Raw genomic sequence first — 12417 nt, forward strand, 5'->3', positions numbered from 1 at the left:
CATGGTCCTTACGGAGTCCCCAGCATCCACTAGGACGTCAGAGAAAATAAGAATTTACTTACCGATAATTCTATTTCTCGTAGTCCGTAGTGGATGCTGGGCGCCCATCCCAAGTGCGGATTGTCTGCAATACTGGTACATAGTTATTGTTACAAAAAAAAAATCGGGTTATTGCTGTAGTGAGCCATCTTTTCTAGAGGCTCCTCTGTTATCATGCTGTTAACTGGGTTTAGATCACAAGTTATATGGTGTGATTGGTGTGGCTGGTATGAGTCTTACCCGGGATTCAAAATCCTTCCTTATTGTGTACGCTCGTCCGGGCACAGTATCCTAACTGAGGCTTGGAGGAGGGTCATGGGGGGAGGAGCCAGTGCACACCAGGTAGTTCTAAAGCTTTACTTTTGTGCCCAGTCTCCTGCGGAGCCGCTATTCCCCATAGTCCTTACGGAGTCCCCAGCATCCACTACGGACTACGAGAAATAGAATTATCGGACAGTAAATTCTTATTTTTCTTTTTCATCCACTAGGGCTCACTGGAGTACTCTTGGGACGTACCAAAGTTTCCCCCGTGGGCGGGAGAGCTATTTGGAACCTGTAACACTAAACGGCCAAAGCTAGATGCTGATGCCGCAAAAGTATCAAACTTATAAAAGCGCACAAACGTGTGCACTGACGACCATGTAGCCGCCTGGCAAAGCTGTGTCGTATAAACTCCCCGACCAGCTGCCCATGAAGTTCCCACAGAACGTGTGGAATGAGCTGTTACCGAAGTAGGCGGCTGCAACCTAGCCTGAAGATAAGCCTGACGTATGGTCAGTTTTATCCATCTGGATAAGGTCTGCTTAGAGGCTGGCCAACCCCTCTTGGCAGCATCATAGAGAACAAACAACGTATCCGTCTTACGAACCGTGGACGTTCGAGACACAAACGCGTAAAGCGCGTACCACATCCAGAGTTTCAGAATGTCCTGATAACACAGGAACTACTATTGGTTGGTTGATGTGAAAAGATGACACTACCTTTGGTAAGAAAGCGGAATTCGTCCGAAGTTCCGCTCTGTCATCATGAAACACCAAATATGGCGGCTTGCATGACAAGGCACCCAAATCTGAAACCCGCCTTGCCGAAGCTAGAAGAAAAAATTGTTTTCCAAGTGAGAAATTTAATATCCACTTGTTGTAAGGGTTCAAAATTAAAAGACTGTAAGAAATCTAAAACCAGATTAAAGTCCCATGGCGCTGTAGGTGGAATGAATGGAGGCTGTACTCTGAGGACACCCTGCATAAAGGTGTGTACTGATGGCAAAAGAGCCAATCGTCTTTGAAAGTAAATTGACAAAGCAGATATCTGCACTTTTAGTGTGGATAGACGTAGATCTCCATCTAACCCCATCTGTAGAAATAACAAAAGACGGGATAACTTGAAAGAAGATGTCGGAAATTTGCGAGCTTCACACCAACCTATATAGGCACGCCAAATTCTGTAATAATGAGCTGCCGTAACCGGCTTTCTAGCTCGTAACATGGTTGGAATGACTGATTCTGGAATGCCCTCTCTTCTTAAGAGGGCGGGCTCAACAGCCACCCCGTCAAACGCAGCCGCGCTAAATCGGGGTAAAGAAACCGACCCTGTTGTAACAGGTCCGGACGTAGTGGGAGCGGCCAAGGATCGTCTGCGAGTAATTCGCGAAGATCTGAGAACCAAGCTCTCCGTGGCCAATGAGGCGCCACTAGTATGACTGTGACTAACTCTCTTTTGATCCGTTTTAGCAATAGCGGGAGCAGCGGAAACGGTGGAAACAGATACACTAGACTGTATGGCCACCGGACTGTGAGAGCATCCACCGCCACTGCCTCTGGATCTCTCGTTCTGGATACATACTGGGGCATTTGATTGTGGCGAGATGCCATCAAGTCCACCTGCGGGTAACCCCACCTCTGGACCAGCATGAGAAATACTTCTGGATTTAATGCCCATTCTCCTGGATGAAAATCCCGACGACTGGGATAATCCGCCTCCCAGTTGTCCACTCCCGGAATGAACACTGCCGACAATATGACCTGGTGGTATTCTGCCCAATTGAGGATTCGAGCTACTTCCCGCATTGCCATGCGGCTTCTCGTTCCGCCTTGTTTGTTGATGTATGCGACCGCCGTCGCATTGTCTGATTGCACCTGAACCGCCTGCGCCTGCAGGATGTGCACTGCCTGTCGCAATGCATTGTAAATTGCCCGGAGTTCCAGGACATTTATGGACAGCAATCTTTCGTGATCCGCCCAGAGACCCTGGAGCTGAAGATTCTGAACTACAGCTCCCCAACCTCTGAGACTTGCGTCTGCCGTGAGAATTATCCAATTCCAGGTGCCGCACTGTTTCCCTGCGGTTAGATTCTGTACCCTGAGCCACCAGAGTAGAGACACTCTGGTCCTTGGAGACAACCTTACCCTGTGGTGAATCTGTAAGTGTGAGCCCGACCACTGGGCGAGCACATCCAGTTGAAAAGGACGTGAGTGAAATCTCCCGAACTGAAGTGCTTCGAAAGCCGCCACCATTGTGCCTAAGAGGCGAATGCACAAATGAACCGAGACTGTGCGTGGCTTGAGCACTAATTGTACCAGATGACGAATGACCCGTACCTTCTGTTCGGGTAGGTAAATCCTTTGGTCTACCGTATCGAGAATCATACCTAGGAATTGAAGTCGTTGGGACGGAACTAGATGTGACTTCTTGAAGTTGACAATCCAACCGTGGTGAACCAGAACATTGTATGTCAGTAATGCCTGTTGAAGGAGTATTTGTTGAGACGGAGCTTTGATGAGCAGATCGTCCAAGTATGGAACTATTATCACTCCTAGAGATCTGAGATGAGCTATCAACACAGACATCACCTTGGTGAATACCCGAGGTGCTGACGAGAGGCCAAACGGTAGAGCCTGAAACTGATAATGGTTCTGTCGTATTGCAAACCGCAAAAACCTTTGATGAGGAGGCCAAATCGGAATGTGTAAGTACGCATCCTTGAGATCCAGCGCAATCATAAACTCCTGTGGCTCTAGACCTGCAATTACTGATCGTAGAGATTCCATCTTGAATCTGTAGTAAGTGACGTACTGGTTGAGGCCCTTTAAGTTCAATATTGGCCTGACCGAGCCATCCGGCTTCGGTACTACAAACAGACTGGAATAATAACCCTGACCCTGTTGGTGCACAGGGACCGGAACCAAAACTGCTGCGTCCAGCAAAGACTGAATGGCAGTCTGCAGAATCGCCCTCTTGTCGTCCGACCGAGGCAGTCGTGTCCTGAAAAACAGTCGAACTCTATTTTGTAACCTGTTAAAACTAGTTTGCGGATCCACCCATCTGTGGACGTCTGTAGCCATGCCAACTGGAATGACTGAAGACGTGCTCCTACAATAGGAGATCCGAGATGGGCTGGGAGCCCGTCATGCCACTGGCTTACCGGTGACTTTAGTATCCTGGCGAGTGGTATTGGCTCGTTGGAAACTACGTCCCCGACCTCGTCTACCTGGTGTGGCCGTTCCCCTGCCACGCCCGCGAAAGGACTGAGGTGTAAAAGATTTGAACGCCGGTCCAGAATATCTTTTTCTAGGCACTGTTGGAGGAAATGGTAAGAAAAACAGACTTTCCTCCCGTGGCCTCAGAAATCCATTTGTCCAATTCAGGACCGAATAACCTCTCGCCCTCATAAGGTAATGCTTCTATTCCATTTTTGACCTCCTGCCTCAGCTCGCCAAGAGCGTAGCCAGAGCGCACGTCGTGCTGTGACTAGTGATGATGAAAGGCGAGAAGTAAGCTGACAGACGTCAGTAGAAGCTGTACATAAATAGTCAGCCGCTTCCCAGATTTGATCAGCGAGAAGTATAAGATGATCATCAGTTAAGGCAGATCTGAGTTCTGTTATCCATACCATTAGTGCTTTAGTTACCCAAATGCCACTCAACCCAGGTCTAAGCAGCACTCCTGCCGCTGTATACATGGACTTCAGCATAACCTCTATTTTACGGTCCGAAGGGTCCTTGAGTGTAGTTGCAGCTGGTACTGGTATGGTTAATTTCTTTGTAAGTTTAGACACAGATGAATCCACCAACGGCGGATTCTCCCATGTAGATGTCATAGACTCTGGAAACGGATAGCTAGACCTAACTCTGTGAGGTACAGAAAACCGTTTATCCGGATTCTTCCTTGTTTCTAGTAACATTTTATTAAGAGATTCTGACACAGGAAAACAAACTGGAGTTCTTTGTCGTTTAGTAAAAACGACCTCATCATTTGTCAGAGGCTCCTCAGTTTCTGTAAAATTCAGAGACTGACGCACTGCTCTGATGAGATTATCAATACCTAGCCTGTCAAAATCATCACCCTCTGACTGCTGGTCTACTTCGTCCTCCTCACCCATATCTTGTAAAGTGAGGTCTGGCGAAGAATCATCAGACATTAACATAGCAGCCGGTAGCTTATAGGAAAAATGAAACATCCCTTTTAGTCAAAGAAGATCTGGACCTTTGGTAAGGCTGAGACCCCTCAGGAAGTTCTAGCGGTCTCACCCTAGATTCAGATCTTGCCGCCTCTCGCTCCTGCCAAGAGGCGGCCAACTCTGATTGCAATCCAGCTAAAACATTTGCTAATATAGCCCATGGCGGGTCCGGGGTTGAAATGGGATTTGAAACCGGAGCAGGAATTGTATTTGTTTCAGAATTTACAACACATACTTTACATGTGGTAAATCCATCAGGTAATACACCCTTACAGACATTGCAGTACACCTGCTTCTTGGACTTTGCTGGTGTCTTACTCATTATGCCAAAAAAAAACCAAAAACAATACAAATACAAAAAACCTGTGCGACTCAGTAAATAGCACTAAGGTGTCTCTATATCTCTTGCCAAATGTGCCAGTAATATGTCTGATCCCAAAATCCCCCTAACACCCCAGCTCCTTCAATGGTGGAGAGATGTATACAGGAAAATCTGAAAAGAAACAGGAAAAACAGGAAGCATGGTTTATATATGTCCCCATGCTCACAGAATATCACAAAGTGCAAACATTAATCTATGTAGCAGATTATACTTAAATGCATATATTCCTGTTACTTATCCATACAGCGCTGCTGGCTCTGTGTTAGGTCATACATACTTTCAAAGAAGTGTGCCTCCCCCTCTCCCCCGTGCACCGCTACTCTGTACACGGAGACCGGCCTTGTGCGCCCTCCGGAAGTGCATCGGAGCAGACGATATGCCGCGTGGAGCGGCTTCCAAAGACCAGCATGGCTCAGCGCAGCGGAAGAGACATTAACACAGCGGCGCGGCACAAATACACACAGTAATCCCACACAGCGGGGCGGCAGCATGAGCTGACCGCCCCAAACAACATACCTGGACCCTGTGGTGAGGGCAATGACGGGGCTTCTCTGTAAGCACTGTCAGCCTTTTACTGCAGGTGTCCTGCACGTGGAAGTGAGGGAGCTCTTTTTAGAGAGGTCCGACACCCACAGCTGCAACAGCAGCTTTCACTATCCCAAACCCTCGCCTTCTTGGAAGGGGGAAAGGGATGTTTTCCAAAAAAAAAAATAATCAAAGAAAAAAATCAATAATTGTGGATCCACTTCCACAAGCCTAGTTGCTCTGTGAGCACCGAAAAAACACTGAGGTACTCTGGGATATGGAGGGGAGATATAGTCAAAGTTTAACTGTTCAGTGCCTAGTTCCAGTGGAACCGTCCATATCCCAAGAGTACTCCAGTGACCCCTAGTGGATGAAAAAGAAATAGATTTACCGGTAAGTAAAATCTTATTTACTGCTATAAAGTGACTTTATACAGAATCTAAGGATTGGTGTGGTAGTCTTAGTACAGTACTTTTACTTTTCCTTCCAATGTCACTGCCCAACATGCCGTTATCGTTTTTGGATCTTGCCCCTATTGCTAATTTTTGAGTAGGCACAAATACTGTTATATTCATAGCTTTTAGTTTATAATCCTCTGAGCCACAGAACTGTGGGGCAGGTGTATTAGAGGGAAAAGGGCCCTAATTTGCACACCTTAATTAGGTAGTGAGGTGCTACTCTGCTTGAGACTTAGTAAAGTGTACAGAGGGAAAAGGTAGCAGGTGCACTATCTCATACTAGCTCAACCTGTAGTAACCAGAGGCACTTAGCATATTCCTGGCCAGGGCTATGAGCTTACCCACCGCATCAAGGTAGCCTCTCATTGGGTAAGTCCCTAACACTAACTATAGGGGTTCAGGTCCGGGGGGCAGGACACCCCAGAGCCACCCAGCCAGATAACCCCAGGGCATCGCAGGAGTGATAAAAAATAGGATTTTGGTACTTACCAGGTAAATCCTTTTCTTTGAATCCATAGGGGTCACTGGAGTACTCTTGGGATATGGACGGGCTTCCGTAGGAACACAGCACTGAATATTTAAATTTAGTAACACTCCACCCCTCCATATCCCCGAGCACTTACTCAGTGTTTTTTACTGAGCCGAACAGGAATTAAGAGAGGTTAATAATGGAGTATTACATATAACATAACTGACAATAACGAAGTTAACCCATAACGTTACTGACAACTAACAGTTGACACCCTAACCAGCACTTGTAACTTGAACCAGTCGGTGAAAATGTGTTACCATAAGATCCTCAGAACTAACCCCAAGTAAGTAAACTGCTCTGGGTGGGCGTCCAGTGACCCCTATGGATTCAAAGAAAAGGATTTACCTGGTAAGTACCAAAATCCTATTTTCTTTTTCATCCACTAGGGGTCACTGGAGTACTCTTGGGACGTACCAAAGCTTCCCCCGTGGGCGGGAGAGCAGTTTGGCACTTGTAACACTAGGCGGCCAAAGCTAGATGCTGATGCCGCAAAAGTATCAAACTTGTAAAAGCGCACAAACGTGTGCACTGAAGACCATGTAGCCGCCCGGCAAAGCTGCGTCGCAGAAGCCCCACGACCAGCTGCCCATGAAGTTCCCACAGAACGTGTGGAATGAGCGGTTACTGACGTAGGCGGTTGTAACCTAGCATGAAGGTAAGCCTGGCGTATGGTCAGTTTTATCCATCTGGATAAAGTTTGTTTAGATGCTGGCCAACCCATCTTGGCAGCATCATAGAGAACAAATAACGTATCCGTCTTACGAACTGAAGACGTTCGGGATACATAAACGCGTAATGCGCGAACCACATCCAGAGTTCCGGAATGTGCTGTCAACACAGGAACTACTATTGGTTGATTGATGTGAAAAGATGACACTACCTTTGGTAAGAAGGCGGGATTCGTCCGAAGTTCCGCTCTGTCATCATGAAACACCAAATACGGTGGCTTGCATGACAAGGCACCCAAATCCGAAACACGCCTTGCCGAAGCTAAGGCTAAGAGAAAAATTGTTTTCCAAGTGAGAAACTTTATATCCACTTGTTGTAAGGGTTCAAAATATGAAGACTGTAAGAACTCCAAAACCAGATTCAAGTCCCATGGCGCTGTAGGTGGAATGAAAGGAGGCTGTACCCTGATTACACCTTGGAGAAAGGTGCGTATAGACGGCAATAGAGCCAATCGTCTTTGAAAGTAAATTGACAAAGCAGATACCTGCACCTTTAGTGTAGATAAACGCAATCCTCCATCTAAGCCTGATTGTAGAAACAACAAAAGGCGGCATAACTTGAAAGCTGATGTCGGAAATTTCCGAGCTTCACACCAACCTATATAGGCTCGCCATATTCTGTAATAATGAGCTGCCGTAACCGGCTTTCTAGCTCGTAACATGGTTGGTATAACTGAATCTGGAATGCCCTCTCTTTTTAAGAGGGCGGTCTCAACAGCCACCCCGTCAAACGCAGCCGCGCTAAATCGGGGTAAAGAAAAGGACCCTGTTGTAACAGGTCTGGACGTATCGGGAGCGGCCACGGATCGTCTGCGAGTAATCCTCGAAGATCCGAGAACCAAGCTCTCCGAGGCCAATGAGGCGCCACTAGTATGACTGTGAGCGACTCTCTTTTGATCCGTTTTAGCACCAGAGGGAGCAGCGGAAACGGTGGAAACAGATACACCAGACTGTACGGCCACGCGACAGTGAGAGCATCCACCGCGACTGCCTTTGGATCTCTTGTTCTGGACACATACTGGGGCGTTTGATGATTGTGTCGAGATGCCATCAGGTCCACCTGAGGATAACCCCATCGCTGAACCAACATGTGAAACACTTCTGGATTTAATGACCATTCGCCTGGGTGAAGATCCCGACGACTGAGATAATCCGCTTCCCAGTTGTCCACTCCCGGAATGAACACGGCCGACAATATCACCTGGTGGTATTCTGCCCAATTGAGGATTCGAGCTACTTCCCGCATTGCCATGCGGCTTCTCGTTCCTCCTTGTTTGTTGATGTATGCGACCGCTGTCGCATTGTCCGACTGCACTTGGACAGGCTGAGAGCGAACCATGTGCACCGCTTGTCGTAGCGCATTGAAAATCGCGCGGAGTTCTAGAACATTTATTGACAGCAATTTTTCGTGATCCGCCCAGAGACCCTGGAGCTGACAATTTTGAATTACCGCTCCCCAACCTCTGAGACTGGCGTCCGTAGTTAGAATTATCCAATTGCAAACTCCGAACCGTCTTCCTGCGGTTAAATTGTGTTCCTTGAGCCACCATAGCAGAGAAACTCTTGCTATTGGTGACAACCTCACTCTGTGGTGAATCTGCAGATGCGAGCCCGACCACTGGGCAAGCACGTTCAGCTGAAATGGACGAGAGTGAAATCTCCCGAACTGAAGCGCCTCGAAAGCTGCCACCATTGTGCCTAACAGGCGAATGCACAAGTGTACCGACACTGTGCGTGGTTTGAGTACTAATTGTACTAGATGGCGTAGCATTTGTACTTTCTGTTGTGGTAGGTAAATCCTTTGATTGACCGTATCGAGAATCATACCTAGGAACTGAAGGCGTTGAGACGGAATCAGATGTGATTTCTTGAAATTGACAATCCAACCGTGGTGAACCAATACATTGTAAGTTAGCAGCGCATGTTGGGTAAGTATCTGTTGAGACGGAGCTTTGATGAGCAGATCGTCTAAATACGGAACTATCGTCACTCCCAGGGATCTGAGGTGAGCTATCATCACAGACATTACTTTGGTGAATACCCGAGGCGCTGATGACAGGCCAAACGGCAGAGCCTGAAACTGGTAATGGTTCTGGCGTATTGCAAATCGTAAGAATTTCTGATGAGGCTGCCAAATTGGAATGTGTAAGTACGCATCCTTGAGGTCTAGCGCAATCATAAATTCCTTGGTCTCTAACCCCGCAATCACCGCCGTAGAGACTCCATTTTGAATCTGTAGTAAGTTACGTACTGATTGAGGCCCTTTAAGTTCAATATTGGTCTGACTGAGCCATCCGGCTTCGGGACCACAAATAGACTTGAATAATAACCCTGACCCTGTTGGTGTACAGGGACCGGAATCAACACTGCCGAATCCAGTAAGGACTGAATGGCAATTTGCAAAACTGTCCTCTTGTCGTCCGACAGAGGCAAACCTGTCTTGAAAAACCGCAGAGGCGGAAGACAGTCGAACTCTATTTTGTAACCTTTTAACACTAAATTGCGAATCCAGCCCTCCGCGGACGTGTGGAACCACGCCCCATGGAACGTGTGAAGGCGTGCTCCCACAATTGGAGATCCGAGATGGGCTGGTAACCCGTCATGCCACTGGCTTGTCGGTAACCTTAGCGTCTTGGCGAGTTGTGTTGGTTTGACGGAAACCACGTCCTCGACCACGTCTAGCTGGCGTGGCGGATCCTCTGCCACGTCCTCGAAAGGGCTGAGGTCTAAAGGATTTGAACGAAGGTCCAGCGTACCTTCTTCTTGGCGCAGGTGGAGGCAATGGTAAGAACACAGACTTACCTCCCGTAGCCTCCTTAATCCATGCGTCCAATTCTGGACCAAACAACTTCTTGCCATCGTAAGGCAACGCCTCTATACTTCGTTTGACCTCTGCCTCCGCTTGATAAGTACGCAGGTAGAGTGCTCTTCGTGCCGTAACTAGCGAAGATGAAATACGAGAAGTGAGCTGACAGACGTCAGTAGACGCTGTACAGAGATACTCTACAGCCTCAATCATTTGATTCACCTGAATTATCAGGTTTTCGTCATGTAAAGCCGATTTGAGTTCTGTAAGCCATATTATGAGCGCCTTAGTGACCCAAATGCCAACCAATCCAGGTCTTAGCATCACACCTGCTGCTACATACATGGATTTAAGCATAGTTTCTATCTTACGATCTGACGGATCTTTAAGCGTAGTAGCTGATGGCACTGGTATGGTTAATTTCTTGGTAAGCTTTGACACTGAAGAATCAACTATTGGTGGATTCTCCCATGTACCCGTTACCGATTCTGGAAACGGATAACTAGACTTAAATCTGCGAGGTATAGAAAACCGTTTATCTGGATTCTGTCTGGATTCTACTAACATCTGATTTAGAGAATCCGACACAGGAAAACTTACTGGCGTCTTCCGTCGTTTAGTAAATATGACCTGATCATTGGTGAGAGGCTGCTCAGCTTCAGGAAACCTTAGCGACTGCCGTACCGCTCTGATGAGATCATCAATGCCGGAACTGTTAACATCCTCGCCGTCTGACTCCACTTCGCCCTCCTCCCCCTCATCGTGTTCCGTGAGGTCTGGGATGGAATCGTCAGACTGCAACATAGCAGACACTGGAAAATCATAAGACATATGAAAATTATCCCGTTTGCCCAAAATGGATTTGGACCCTACGCAAGGCTGAGACGCCTCCGGTAGTTCTGGCGGTCTCACCCTAGACTCAGCTCTTAGCGTTTCTCGCTCCAGACGAGCAGCGGTCATTTCTGTCTGAAATTTCTCCAGTACATTTACTAACATACCCCACGGAGGGTCCGGTGATGAAATTGGTTGCAAAACCGGAGCAGAAATGGTATTCTGAACGGAATCCACAAAACATACGTTACATGTGGTAGATCCATCCGGTAACACACTGCCACATACTTTGCAAATATGCTTTTTAGTTTTTGCTGGTGTCTTACTCATTATGGCGACAGACAATACAATACACAAAACACAGACACCTGCACGGCTCAGTAAAATAGCAATAAGGTGGCTCTGTATATATATATCTGGCCCAGTGCAATACACGTGGCCAGTACTATGAAATTTGATCCCAAATTCCCACGAACACCCCTGCGCCTCCGGTGGAGAAGAGATGTAGGACAGGAACGTTCTGGAATCACAGAGGAAGACACAGGAAGCTGTTAAAAATGGCTGCCCTGCTCTACTTATACATATAATCACAGTGCTGCATTCACTGATTATACTGTAATAATCCCTCTGCTGCTGCAGTATTTCACTGATATGTCCCCCCTGTAATGGCTGTTTATCTTATTACAGCGGCAGCGCAGCGTGTGGGCCCCCAGCGGGTATCGTAGAGCGCTATGTGCCTCGTGTGTCCCAGCGGTGGGCTCCTATATATAGCGTGTCAGCTACCCAGGTAGCGCTGCTGTTCCGAGGTGCCTGGCCGGAGGCTGTGGCCTAACGGGCGGGTACCTGAGCGGGGAGAGCCGCGGCGCCTGCACGGAGGTCTGTGCCGACCGTGCGGGCGCCTGAGTGGGGAGAGCCGCTGCGCCTGCACGGAGGTCTGTGCCGAACGTGCGGGCGTCTGAGTGGGGAGAGCCGCGGCGCCTGCACGGAGGTCCGTGCCGAACGTGCGGGCGTCTGAGTGGAGAGAGCCGCGTGCCTGCACGGAGGTTCTGAGCGGGCCGGAATGGGCGGGCGCCTGAGCGGGAAGATGCCGGAGGCTGAGAGGGGAGAGCCGCTCTGCCACTTGCCGTCACCCAGCACTATGTCCCCATACGTCGGGGCGGCAGCGGGAGCTGACCGCCCCGTTTCACATACCTCACTCCTGCAGACGTGCGGAGGCTCCGACGGGGCTTTTCAGTAAGCGCCGGCCAGCCAGTGCAGGAGGATGTGAGGGCTGTGAGGGAGCTCTTTCAGAGAGGCCCGACACGCCCGTGCTGCAATCAGCAGCTGCACTATCCCTGACCCTGCCTTTTGGAAGGGGGACAGGGATGCGTCAAACAGTAGAAAAAATAAAAATAAAACTTTCTTCTGACTTCAGCTAAGCATGTGTTGCCACGTGCAGCACAGAAAAAACACTGAGTAAGTGCTCGGGGATATGGAGGGGTGGAGTGTTACTAAATTTAAATATTCAGTGCTGTGTTCCTACGGAAGCCCGTCCATATCCCAAGAGTACTCCAGTGACCCCTAGTGGATGAAAAAGAAATATAGGGTTAAAGAGGTAGGAGCAGCTGTTGCTGCATGTGTGAATGTGAGGAGTAAAGGAAATTATGTGAAGGTGTTACAT

Source organism: Pseudophryne corroboree, chromosome 6 (genome assembly GCF_028390025.1).
Source record: "Pseudophryne corroboree isolate aPseCor3 chromosome 6, aPseCor3.hap2, whole genome shotgun sequence".
Lineage (NCBI taxonomy): Eukaryota > Metazoa > Chordata > Amphibia > Anura > Myobatrachidae > Pseudophryne > Pseudophryne corroboree.